The 13,261-nt window shown below is 48.3% G+C and overlaps 1 long non-coding RNA gene across 2 annotated transcripts; it reads right to left on the reverse strand.

Annotated features, from left to right (window-relative positions):
- Positions 1-379: 379 nt before the first annotated feature.
- LOC138447644 (uncharacterized) lies at positions 380-11,801 on the reverse strand. Of its 2 annotated transcripts, none has more exons than XR_011259919.1 (3): positions 11,701-11,801; positions 2,789-2,843; positions 380-609 (listed from the first exon to the last, which is right to left on the reverse strand). It is a non-coding gene; the product is annotated as an uncharacterized lncRNA (long non-coding RNA). The 2 variants fall into 2 exon arrangements; XR_011259918.1 differs by lacking the exon at positions 11,701-11,801 and adding an exon at positions 8,665-8,734.
- Positions 11,802-13,261: the final 1,460 nt, after the last annotated feature.

The raw sequence follows: 13,261 nt of genomic DNA on the forward strand, positions 1-13,261 counted from the left end.
TCATCTTTGCTAGAGCACCCGTTAACTAAGTTCCCTCGATTTAGTGCACACAACTACAAACACCCCCACTTCCCAGGTCACAAACCAACCTGTAAGCTCCCTCATTTCAATTCTCACCTCTAGCCAGCATGGCCTCACCCCCAATAAACTCCCACAATTGCAAAGCACTGCACTAAAATACACTCTTCCAGCAGCCTACAAAGAATCTGTTAAAGGTCTACCCGCATGACAGACTGCCGCTAGTCACTTCACCCAATATCAATAAGAGCAGCTAACAATTACCCAGTTCATATTATGATTGTAGCAGCTATAAATTGTTGATATTTTAATATAGTATTGCTCTTGTTATAAGATATCTTCAATCAAACATAGGCTCAGAAAGTGTTCAGCATTTTTTTATTCAACAAATTCGGTTTAACAGCATAGCTGTATTCCATAAGAATGAATAGGTTTGAAAAAAAACCAACAAATATCATCGATCCTGCATTTCAAAATGCAGAGTCTTCCTTAGGCCTCTTCTGGCATTGCAAATTTTGGTGGCGAGCTTCCTTATCACCCAGCCGTCCATAGTAGGCCAACTGTTAGCCTTGCAGACAGATCTCAAAGATTCTACAAAAAAAGAAAGGATATATGAACCTAAATGGACATCTGAATAGGCATTGTTAAATTCCTTATTGTAGAATACATACCAGATTAATGTTAAAATGTCAATTTACAAATGCATCACTACATTTAAATGCATTTGTACACAAAGGATGAAACGGGCTTAAAGATAGATTTGAACTGAAAATGAATTATGGTTTTCTGTGGCTGCATTCAGAATTTTATTGTCTTTAGTGTAGCTATATTGATTTATATCAGTTAGAAATAGAAGGCATAAGTGAAAATGGGGAAATAGTCTTTCAAACCCTTTGCTAATTAACTACCTCCCCTTTTGCCCATACCATTCTTACACCCCGATACATATCTACCAACAACGCGCACATATCTTGTACCCACACTCACACTCCCATCTGCACAACCTCTGCCACCCACCCGGCTACTCGATAACTTCCTCTATGCAGTTGAAGGGGCCAAAAAGTATTAAAAAAAACAAGAAAAAAAAAAACATGTTAAAAGAAATACAAATTTGAGATACTCTTCTTAAAAAAGGTAGCATATTTGCATTGGGGTAACAGACTACTTCCTCCCAAGAGTTCACTCTTGTTTTCTTTATCCATCCTACTTTCTTTGCAAATGATATATGGCATTTATAATGCGTCTATACACAAGTGTTCGAAATGCGACGAGGCAGGGGAGGGGGAACAGAGGGAAGACAGACAACGATCTTACTAGGCCAGGTGTCATTCAGATCGCACAAGTGCATGGGAAGGAAAAAAGTGCGAGGGGAAGGGAGAGGGGAAAAGTGCAGTACATGGGAGAGGGAGAAAAAGTGCAGTACATGGGATAATAGAATAAATAAGAAAAATAAAGGCGGGATGATGGCAAGTGCAGGGTAAGAGCAGACATAAGTGCTGGTGGGGGACTGTAGGGATACAGAATACAGTTCCCAGGTGCGGGGGTTGCCAGTGCAGGTGTGTAAATGGCGGGGCCTAGGCCCAAGGTCTCAAAGGGTGGCCAGGTAGCCAGTGCAGTTTCAGCCAGGAATTCAGCAGGGGATGGGGGGGGGGAAAGGTTTTGAGGTGCTTCCGGAACTGGAGATGGTTCTCCTCAAGTTTCAGGGAAGCAGGAAGGCTGTTTCAGGAGGAGGCCCCTGCCGAGGAGAGAGATCTACCACCAACTCGTTGCTTGGAGAAGCGAAAGACCCTGAGGGAGTTGGAGGCGGATGATCAAAGAGCTTGAGAAGGAAGATTTTTGGGAAGAGAAAGTTGAAGGTATTGCGGCCCCAGGCCCAAGAAGGCCTTGTGGACAATGCAGAGGGTGTTCAACTTAATCCTTGCAGCCACCTCGAGCCAGTGCAGAGATTTCAGTCCTGGAGAGATACGATCCCTGGGCTTGAGGCCAAGGACAAGTCTCGCAGTCCTTCTGGATAAATTGCAGAGGGCGGAGAGTAGAGGCAGGCAGACGTGACTCTCAACCTGTTTGACGGATACCTGCAGCAGGTGCATTAACCCACTACACCATGAAAGGAACCCTAAACTGCGGAAAGGAAAAGACGTCTAGCTGTTTGTGAGCCATTTTTCTTGTTTGGCTCATTTATCTCATACAGAATCACAGCTGCTGATACAGTGGCAGGGCTTTTAACGGGATAAGTTTGGGGGCTGCGTCGCCCCTGAAGTTCCCTTCAGGTCAAGCCGAGCACTATGTCAAGAATTGATGTGGTGTTCACGGGCGCCGCATGAGGTTGCTTGCTCCACTCTGGAACAAAGCCCTGACTCGGCTAATGCGTATTATTGGCCAGCAGACTCCATGATTTGACAGACACGGTGAATAGCTTAGTCGGTTGAGCACCTGTGAAAAGAGATTTACGTTCAAACAACTGGCTTGAGCTCCTTTTTAGGATTTCCTTATTCTGAGGTTGATGTTGTGAATGTTATTGAGTTTAGAGACGCCCTCAGCGACACCAATCACTTAAGCGCCGAGAAGCAGGCTAGTTTCTGGTTTGCAAATGTATACACTGGCATGACACGAACATGTGTGTGTTTGTTCAAAAGGGAAGTAACCACGTCCCCCATCTCTGAAACTCCCACCCCTTGCCCCTGGGTGCGTTATTCCTGTCCCCTGGGGGAGGGGGCGCATAGTAGGTATGCTTGCCCTGGTGGAGAATTAAAATAGAAAGCGCTCTCACCACCCAGTAGCAGCTTCATGGCTCCTCTCCCTCCTCGATGGGTGGTCCAGTCCTTCTGTAACACAGGAGGGGGTGTGGGAGGGAAGGAAAAACAGGTCAAGTGGGCGCACATATGAGCAGACCCAGCCTCGCCCCCTCTGCCAATCCAATTCAACCTCACGCCATTATTTTGATCGGCTTTACCTGTTTTGTACATCACAAGGCAAACCTGAGCAAACATGCATATCGCACAGAAACGGTCTTTTCGAAACAAGGCACTAGTTCCAATGTTGGCAGAAAAAGGATCTGAAAGTGATTTGACAAGGATCACACCGAGTTGAAGTGGAGATAGGACTAGACTCGGTCTGCTTGGTCCAGAGCCAGCACGCTGGCAGACTGGCCACTGCACCACTTGCCGCCCGCAAAATACACACCCTGATAGAGGCATCTTGCCAGGTTGAACACATCCTACAGAATGCTGTGTTATTGTGGGCACGAGGATGAGTATCTCGGCAGGGGGCACTGAGTCTGGTGGTCAGGAGGGCATGATAATGGGAAGTCTCCCTGGTTTGGAGCCGTCCCTGCATGCAGGCAGGCACCTTGCCCCCTGACTGCAGGGGCACTTAAGAGCCGCAGCCTGAGAGGGGCAGCTGTCCACGTGCTCTTTAACATTTGAAGAGTTTAACAGTACCCTACCAAAAAAATCTGGATTGAAAGTGGATTGCTACTGGATTTTCCCAAACATTTAAATCCTCTTTAACTCCAGAAACTCCCATTGTACTCAGAGGATTGCTTTTGGCTTCTTTTTGGCTTCATGCACCCTTAAATATGTTAATTAGCAATCCTCAGTGGAATGCAATCCCAAAACAATCCAAGCAATCCAATCCCCAAACAATCCACTAAAAATCCCAAAACAATCCAATCCCCAAACAATCCACTAAAAATCCGAAAACAATCCAATCCCCAAACAATCCACTAAAAATCCGAAAACAATCCAATCCCCAAACAATCCACTAAAAATCCGAAAACAATCCAATCCCCAAACAATCCACTAAAAATCCAAAAACAATCCAATCCCCAAACAATCCACTAAAAATCCAAAAACAATCCAATCCACAAGCAATCCTATAAAAATCCAAAAGCAGTCCCTAAATAAATACAAAAGCAACGGATTACATCTGGCTTCCTTTTGGCTTAATGCACCCTCGTAGAGATCCAAAAGCAATGCAATGCAATCCCCAAATAAACCTTTTGAAATCCAAAAGCAATTAATGTAGTCACCAAATAATCAAAAAAACAAAGCAACCCCAAAAATATCCTTTAACAATATAGGCATTGTTTCGGTTTATGAGCTGGAAATAAATTTAGGAGTTTTACAAAAATAATGTTTACTATAATCCTGAAAAGAAACGCTTAAAAAACACATTTGGTGCACCTTGTTGAATTGGGCTTTAAAAGCCTCACTGTGGCTTAACTGCTGCCCATTTTAGAGAGTTGCATTTTGAATTGTTTAGAACTATAGTGATGACTTATTAGGTCAGTCATTTAGGTAAAATGGCCACGAAAGTCAGGACCATGTAATGGCATATTAACTATATTTAAAAAAAAGCAACATTTTTTTTTCACTACTATATTTATTAAAAAGAGGCAGAGATTCAATCGGACACTGTGTACATAGCACAAAAACACGACTGTAGCAATCCAAAACATGGGTGCTTTACAATTAAAAAATGGGTGAGAGGACCCAGAACCAGTCCAGAAAGTCACACGAGTCCGGTGGGGGCCCAGCCCAGGGACCAAGCGAGTCCGGTGGGGGCCCAGCCCAGGGACCAAGCGAGTCCGGTGGGGGCCCAGCCCAGGGACCAAGCGAGTCCGGTGGGGGCCCAGCCCAGGGACCAAGCATCCCCTCTTGTCATGTCACTCACGATTTCTCACTCTACTCACATGATATGATAATTTCTTTATAGCACGCCTATACACAATGTGTTTCAAATCGCTTCGAGGCAAGGGAGAATACAATGACACTCTTACAGGCCATGAACAGTAAGAGTTTACTCAGCCTGACGACATGTCAGATAGTGCAAAAGCTACGACATAGATAAGGAAGGGAGGGGGAGAGTGGGAAGGAAACGAAACAGTGGGCTAGTCAAGCATAGGCATAGTCTAGTGTACATCATTGCAATGGGCAGCACAGTGGGCTAGTCAAGCATAGGCTAGTGTACATCAATGCAGTGGGCAGCACAGTGGGCTAGTCAAACATAGGCATGCTTAGCTTATAGAGTAATTTAGTTGCTCTGCCAGTAAGATAAGAAGCGTGGGTGGGTAGGCTAACACAGTTTGACTGGTAGGGCAGAAACAGTTTGGCAGGTAGGCTATTGCGAAATACTACCAGTGGTAGAGACACAGTTAGTTCTATGTTGGTACTGGTACAATGGCTATATTATATATGTGAGAGAAGGAGTGACGTTGAATTTAGCGTGCTGGGAGCAAACCTATATCAAGTGGGTGTACAGGCTGGGGTGGCGGTAACAACCATAACATAGGCGGGTGAAAAGCCACTGGCTATTGTTGGTATGTATCCAGAACGTGAGGCGGGGCAAGACTGGATTCCGGCGTTATTCTGTAATTCAACCGGACATAGCTGCTTGGCCAGAAATGGTGCTGCGTGTCCATTGACACGTGTAGGTGTCGTAGCCAGAGAGAATATGACAGATTGCGGGTAGTGGCAAGAGGAGCCTTAGCACTAGCAGGACGGAGGGGCCGCAAAGGGTAGTGTGGGGACAACATAAGTAGAAAATTAGAGCAGCAATCGCATGTGTAACACACAGGAAGGGTGGCAGAGCCCAAAAATAAAAAACTATCAATACAGGTAGGGCAGCAAAGAACTGCTTGTTCGGCATGTGTGAGCAGAACAGCCTGCATACACACACAAGCAGGGAGAGACACTTAACACAGCACGGCAGGGCCATAACAAGCTGCATCAGATCGCAACACAGGAGGAAGAAGGCTGCGAGCCAGCCAGTGCCTAGACTCCGAAACATCTGCATGGAATGTCCAGTTCAGGGACTGCAGACTCCAAGGCCTGGGAAAAGGCCATCGGATGAAACAGCAGCACACTGGGCATCGGAGGGGTGGGGGGGGAATGGCACACTGGGCATCGGAGGGGTGGGGGGAATGGCACACTGGGCATCGGAGGGGTAGGGGGAATGGCAGTACAGGGTAACGGAGGGGGTGGGGGGGCCTAGCAGTACAGGGTAACGGAGGGGGTGGGGGGGCATTGTAGTAGAGGATAACGGCGGGCTGGGGGGGCTAGCAGGGTAACGGTGGGGGGCTAGCAGGGATCGGAGGGGCTGAGGGGGCTAGCTGCACTGGGTAACGGAGGGGGTGGGGGGATAGTAGCACACTGGGCATCGGAGGGGTGGGGGGGAATGGCAGTACAGGGTAACGGAGGGGGTGGGGGGGCCTAGCAGTAGAGGATAACGGCGGGCTGGGGGGGCTAGCAGCACAGGGTAACGGTGGGGGGCTAGCAGGGATCGGAGGGGCTGGGGGGGCTAGCTGCACTGGGTAACGGAGGGGGTGGGGGGATAGTAGCACACTGGGCATCGGAGGGGTGGGGGGGAATGGCAGTACAGGGTAACGGAGGGGGTGGGGGGGCCTAGCAGTACAGGGTAACGGAGGGGGTGGGGGGGCCTATCAGTAGAGGATAACAGCGGGCTGGGGGGCCTAGCAGTACAGGGTAACGGTGGGGGGCTAGCAGGGATCGGAGGGGCTGAGGGGGCTAGCTGCACTGGGTAACGGAGGGGGTGGGGGGATAGTAGCACACTGGGCATCGGAGGGGTGGGGGGGAATGGCAGTACAGGGTAACGGAGGGGGTGGGGGGGCCTAGCAGTACAGGGTAACGGAGGGGGTGGGGGGGCCTAGCAGTAGAGGATAACGGCGGGCTGGGGGGGCTAGCAGCACAGGGTAACGGTGGGGGGCTAGCAGGGATCGGAGGGGCTGAGGGGGCTAGCTGCACTGGGTAACGGAGGGGGTGGGGGGATAGTAGCACACTGGGCATCGGAGGGGTGGGGGGGAATGGCAGTACAGGGTAACGGAGGGGGTGGGGGGGCCTAGCAGTACAGGGTAACGGAGGGGGTGGGGGGGCCTAGCAGTAGAGGATAACGGCGGGCTGGGGGGGCTAGCAGCACAGGGTAACGGTGGGGGGCTAGCAGGGATCGGAGGGGCTGAGGGGGCTAGCTGCACTGGGTAACGGAGGGGGTGGGGGGATAGTAGCACACTGGGCATCGGAGGGGTGGGGGGGAATGGCAGTACAGGGTAACGGAGGGGGTGGGGGGGCCTAGCAGTACAGGGTAACGGAGGGGGTGGGGGGGCCTAGCAGTAGAGGATAACGGCGGGCTGGGGGGGCTAGCAGCACAGGGTAACGGTGGGGGGCTAGCAGGGATCGGAGGGGCTGAGGGGGCTAGCTGCACTGGGTAACGGAGGGGGTGGGGGGATAGTAGCACACTGGGCATAGGAGGGGTGGGGGGGAATGGCAGTACAGGGTAACGGAGGGGGTGGGGGGGCCTAGCAGTACAGGGTAACGGAGGGGGTGGGGGGGCCTAGCAGTAGAGGATAACGGCGGGCTGGGGGGGCTAGCAGCACAGGGTAACGGTGGGGGGCTAGCAGGGATCGGAGGGGCTGGGGGGGCTAGCTGCACAGGGTAACGGAGGGGGTGGGGGGGCCTAGCAGTACAGGGTAACGGAGGGGGTGGGGGGGCATTGCAGGATAACCGCGGGCTGGGGGGGCTAGCAGCACGGTGGGGGGCTAGCAGGGATCGGAGGGGCTGGGGGGGCTAGCTGCACAGGGTAACGGAGGGGGTGGGGGGATAGTAGCACACTGCATCGGAGGGGTGGGGGGGCCTAGCAGTACAGGGTAACGGAGGGGGTGGGGGGGCCTAGCAGGGATCGGAGGGGCTGAGGGGGCTAGCTGCACTGGGTAACGGAGGGGGTGGGGGGATAGTAGCACACTGGGCATCGGAGGGGTGGGGGGGAATGGCAGTACAGGGTAACGGAGGGGGTGGGGGGGCCTAGCAGGGATCGGAGGGGCTGAGGGGGCTAGCTGCACTGGGTAACGGAGGGGGTGGGGGGATAGTAGCACACTGGGCATCGGAGGGGTGGGGGGGAATGGCAGTACAGGGTAAAGGAGGGGGTGGGGGGGCCTAGCAGTACAGGGTAACGGAGGGTGTGGGGGGGCATTGCAGCACAGGGTAACGGGGGGTGGGGGGGGAATTAGCACACATGCAATAATGGCATGTTGGGCGGGGGGGGTGTGGGGGAGGGGGGGGTTTAGGGAACCTGCCTGTTATTGGCTGGCTCGCATTTTCCCGAAATGCGAATGAAACGCGAATGTTGGGCGTATTTGGGCATTTAAAGAAACAGCTGCTGCTAGACGTCGGGATCGCGGTGCACGGCGGTTTCTGCACAAGGTATGTTGGCCGGGATCGGGTGGCTGACCTGGGGTGGGGGGCAGCGGAACATAGCTCGGGGCAGCGCGCCGAAACGCGATCTGGTGGAATCGAATGCAATAATGGGGTATGGTGGCCTGGGGGGGGGGGGGGGATTATAATTTATGCGTGTCAGCAGGATTGATCATGCACCGCCGAGCACGCTCCCAAGCCAGAAGCCAGTTACCACGGCAACGCGTGCCCTTCGCCATATTTGAAAATATATTTTCGGGCATCACACGCGGTCAACGCTGATCGCGTGCGCGCAATACCGCACAATGTGAACAGCAATAAGGACTGGCACAGAATGCAGGGCGCAGCGCGGCCCGAATTGCATGCGCTGGCGTCGCTCCCCACGCGGATTTAAACGTACGTAAATGACAAAAAATACAAAATAAAGCTGCAAAGTGCTTACCTTCTATCAGCGTGATCTCGCAATCCCTCCAAACAGTTTTGCAAGTCCGATTTTCTTGAAAAGTGCCCATCCCCAAGACCATACCCCGCACAAAGCAAGTCCATGATATAGACAGAGAGGACAGACTGGGTTGGGGAAGGAATGCTGGGAAATGATAGACAGAGAGGAAAGACTGGGTAGGAAAAGCAAAGCAGGGACAGAATAGGCAGAAAGGAAAGACTTGATTGAAAGGAAACCAATGTAGCCCAAAAGTTTAGCCCATGTCGTTTTTTATAACTGTGCTTGGGAGAAAAAAAAATGTTGTTGAAATATACATACTTGTCAACATTCTGTGACCGAAAAGATGTAGGATTTTTCAAGTTTCAAAAACATTATTTAGCATAATGACATCACAGGAAATTACAAAACATATATTATTAGCACCACTGGAGCATTCGAAAATGCTAACCCATCAAACAGCACAACATGGAAAGATGCTCAAATGTTTAAAATGTATAATTGTGAATGGTAAATTAACACCAAATTCAATTACCTAACTTCACAGAAAATAATCACACTGAGCTGGTAGGCAATGTTTGACACTGCTCTGTAACAGCAGCCTGGGCAGTAGTAGTGGCTGTGATATCCATATAGGAAGAGACACAGGGTTAACAGGAAATGGGGCCAGTAATGTTGGCTTTGCACAGTTCTAAATGGGTAAGGTTGGACAGTGGGGTACAGTTGTGTTTAGCTGTCGCAGCTATTGTGCTCTTGGGTAGTGTTTAGCTGTCGCAGCTATTGTGCTCTTGGGTATGTGGATGTATTCAATAGTGGTTGGCATCTTCTGGAGTTTCCGTGTGTGAATAGAATTAATGTGTGTGAGCTCTAGTTTCCAGGTTGATGTAATATGCAACTTGACGGTTTTAGTGTGGGAGCATGTCTGGCAGCAAAGCTTTGCTGGTCATGGTATACGATAGCAAGTACTGAGGGGGCATGTCCAACTTGTTGGCAGAAGGTGGGGTCTGCTAGGCCATTGTAGTCCAGTTGGGGGTGGGAGGTGCAGAGAGCCTGCAGCTGCCTAGTCCAGAGCATGCTGGTCTCTTGAGCAAGCTTCTGTGCAGTGATTTGCTACTTTTTCCCTGGTGGTGGCTTATCTGGATTCTTTTGGCCATGTAGTCCGGATTGTAGTCCTGGTTGTCTAATGTGGAGAGGCAGTGAGTGCCAGTGTTGGTGCCAATGTAGAGTAATTAGGCGGAATCGCCAAATCTGGTTGCGTTGGAGGCTGGAATTGCTAGCAGGAGAGCATGCTTGACCTTGGGTGTGGTATCTCTCAAAGGTATGCAGGGACGGCCTCGTGCACTACTCGGTGGGTGATGCATAGGATTTTGATAGTAGCAGGCAGGAGATAGGCGGCCACCCGGTACAGCGAGCCAGGTGGCGCGATGGGAGGTATGGCCGAGGTGTTAGCCATTCCTTCTACCCATTGCTGCAAATTGGTATACCCTGAATGTTAGCGACTAGGCATTATCTACTGGAGAAATTAGTTAAGTGCAGTTGGACTTGTAATTTGCACCAATAAAATGCAAAATGAATAAAACCTAATCTCTGCGAAATGTTTAATCAGATTAAAATGCTAAATAACGGCTACCTGCGTCGAAACTAGTTTGACATTATGTTGCCAACATTTAAATGCAGTAAAAATGTGTGCCTATGTTACTGGGTTGTTTTTACAGAGATACAAGTTGGAAAAAATCAACAATACATCTTACAATGTATACTTGCTTGTAAAATAATCCAAAACAAATGCAGTAAAAAATGTGTAGTGTTGCTGGATTGGTTTTATTGAGAAACAAGTTAAAAAAAAAAAAAAAGAAAATCCACCACTTTAATAGCAAGCAATCCTTGCTTCAAAAAATCCAAAATAAATCCTGTAAAAATGCTGCCTGCCAATTTGTGTTAGTGGATTGTTTTTACTGAGAAACAAGTCAGTAAAACTCCTAAATAAATCCTGTAGAAATGCCTGCCTAGCCAATTAGTGTTAGTGGATTGTTTTAACTGAGAAACAAGTCAGTAAAACTCCAAAATAAATCCAATAGAAATGCCTTCCTGCCAATTAGTGTTAGTGGATTGTTTTTACTGAGAAACAAGTCAGTAAAACTCCAAAATAAATCCAGTAGAAATGCCTGCCTGCCAATTAGTGTTAGTGGATTGTTTTTACTGAGAAACAAGTCAGTAAAACTCCAAAATAAATCCAGTAGAAATGCCTGCCTGCCAATTAGTGTTAGTGGATTGTTTTTACTGAGAAACAAGTCAATAAAAATCCAAAATAAATCCTCCAACCCAAGACAAATAAATCCTTGCTTGAAAAAATCCCCAAAAAATCCAAAATAACTCCCAAAAAAATCTGCAGCTTGAAAACAATCCAGAAGCAATCCCAAAACAATCCAAAAAGTGGATTTCTTTTTTACTAGGGTAGCCATCCCCGCTGTCCAGGCTGACACAAATGAAATGCAGCCTTTGAATTTCAGAAGCACCGCTCTGTCCTAGTATACCCGCGCTGCTGGCTAGCACCGGGGCTTCTGCACAGCCCAGAAAACCCCCTCACCAGGCGTGCACCCACCTTGTGTTTGTATTTTACCTTTACTAAGCGCAAAATAGGTGCTGTGTATGTACTTAATAAAGTACGCTGAACCGTGACATCTGTCCGTTTTTAAGGCGATCGAGCCTCGGAAAAAGCACTTCTGCCGATAGTATCGAAAACATAATGTCACAAAAGCACAGCATCAACCTGTGTACAGTAATATGGGGATTGGCTAGACTGCTAACAGATTACATCCCTGCGGGTCTTCCGTTTTTTTTTTTATTTCCATTGTGTTTGTGAGCTTCGATCCTCTCAGCCAGTGCAGCGCCATCTTCTCCTCGCTGGGGAAGATCGAGGCCGGTCTGCCTCGTCAATCAAGATAACATATATGCGTCCTGGCACAGAGATCAAAAAGATGCGCGAAAGCAGGGACTCTAAAAGAAACAAACCTAGAAATGCACGCATCATCTGCTTACCTAATTATTCTGGCGTTTGTTTTGCGATTCCCACGCTGGAATCTTGACCTCCGCCATTGCTGCTCGTGTGGTGTGGTGTCCAGTCTCGAGTGTTTCCGGTCAGAAGGAAAAAACAAGCTGCATCTCTTTCTGAAACAAGCCCTAAACAAGCTGACTCCCATCAAAATAATCCAAAAAACGCAAGCACACATAAACAGTGTGGGTGCGTCTCAAAAGAGACAATATCATAAACATAGAGAACACACACACACACACTATGTTACAATAAAAAGAAGGAATTGTAGCTTTTCAGTGGGGATTTAATGTTTCAGCTCCCTCTGGCTGACCATCTATTGTATTGTATTGTTTATTTATATAGCGCCTATACACCGGAAAGTGCTCAAGGAGGGTGGGAACATGGTGAAAAAACAAAAGTCGCTCAGTGCCCTTGAAATTCTGAGACAAGTAAGTGTGTAATATACATTTAACAGTTCAGACACAGCAAATAGGCCTGACGGCGATTCTGCAGTTTTACCAGTGCAATTAAGGGGAGAAGAAAAAAACACGCTTTGTTATGAGCAGCACAGTTAAATGAAATCCTCTTTATTAACCAGCTGCATGCCTCCATCAAACAATGACTAAAAGTAGGTGACCTTATTATCACAAAGGTGATCCCGGCGAGCATGCTTAAGGCAATCGGACCTGGCAAATAACAAGAAGATTAAGATTTATCAATTTGGCATAAAAGAAACCCACTTTTCAAGTTTTGAAATCAAAAAACGACTATTTTTCAGAAAAAAAGAAAGGAATCTCTCCTGAGGAACCACGGCTAAAAGCTGTGGTGAAACACGTGTTGGCAGAATAGAAGTGTTTTCATGTAAACTTAGATGACTGGAATGTATGAAAATAATACATGAAAAATAAAACCATTCATGATTTAAATAACTAAGAGTCTAAAGTATCACATCTGGTGCAGGAGTCGCACAAATCACAAGTGACAACATATGAGGAAAAATATCACAAAGGTTATGTTTGTCAGCTTGCTTTATCATGTGATTTGCATACTTTTTAAGTCATCTCCATCAAAACCCAACCATGTCCACAAACTGCAGATGGGTAGATATGTGGTTAAGTACTTCAATTGCAAGACTGGACTCCAGTCCTGATTTCGCCACTTGCCTAAAGCGTCTTATCATGGGAAAATCATTTAGATCTTGCTGTTTCTAGGCTGACAAAATTTGAGGTACCTGGGAGTGAATTATTTTGTAGGAAACACAGTTCTAAAAAGGCCTCAATCATGGTATTGCTCAAATGTTTCTTTGCCTCCCATATGGTCCTGATATCTCCCTTTCCAGTGCAGGGAACCACACAAGTGAAAATTCTGGGTTCAGACTACTCTCCTCCTGGGCTTCACCAGTGGCTCTCCTGACATACCACACTTGGCATTTAACACGAGCAAATTGATCACCCAGACCCACCACACAACCTCATGGGCCGGGAGGATAGCTCAGAGGCAAAATGCTCTATATACATATATTATGCCACCACCACCAATCTCACCATAGCAGCTCACTTAGGCAAC

Source organism: Ambystoma mexicanum, chromosome 3q (genome assembly GCF_040938575.1).
Source record: "Ambystoma mexicanum isolate Mex_15411 chromosome 3q, UKY_AmexF1_1, whole genome shotgun sequence".
NCBI classification, from domain to species: domain Eukaryota; kingdom Metazoa; phylum Chordata; class Amphibia; order Caudata; family Ambystomatidae; genus Ambystoma; species Ambystoma mexicanum.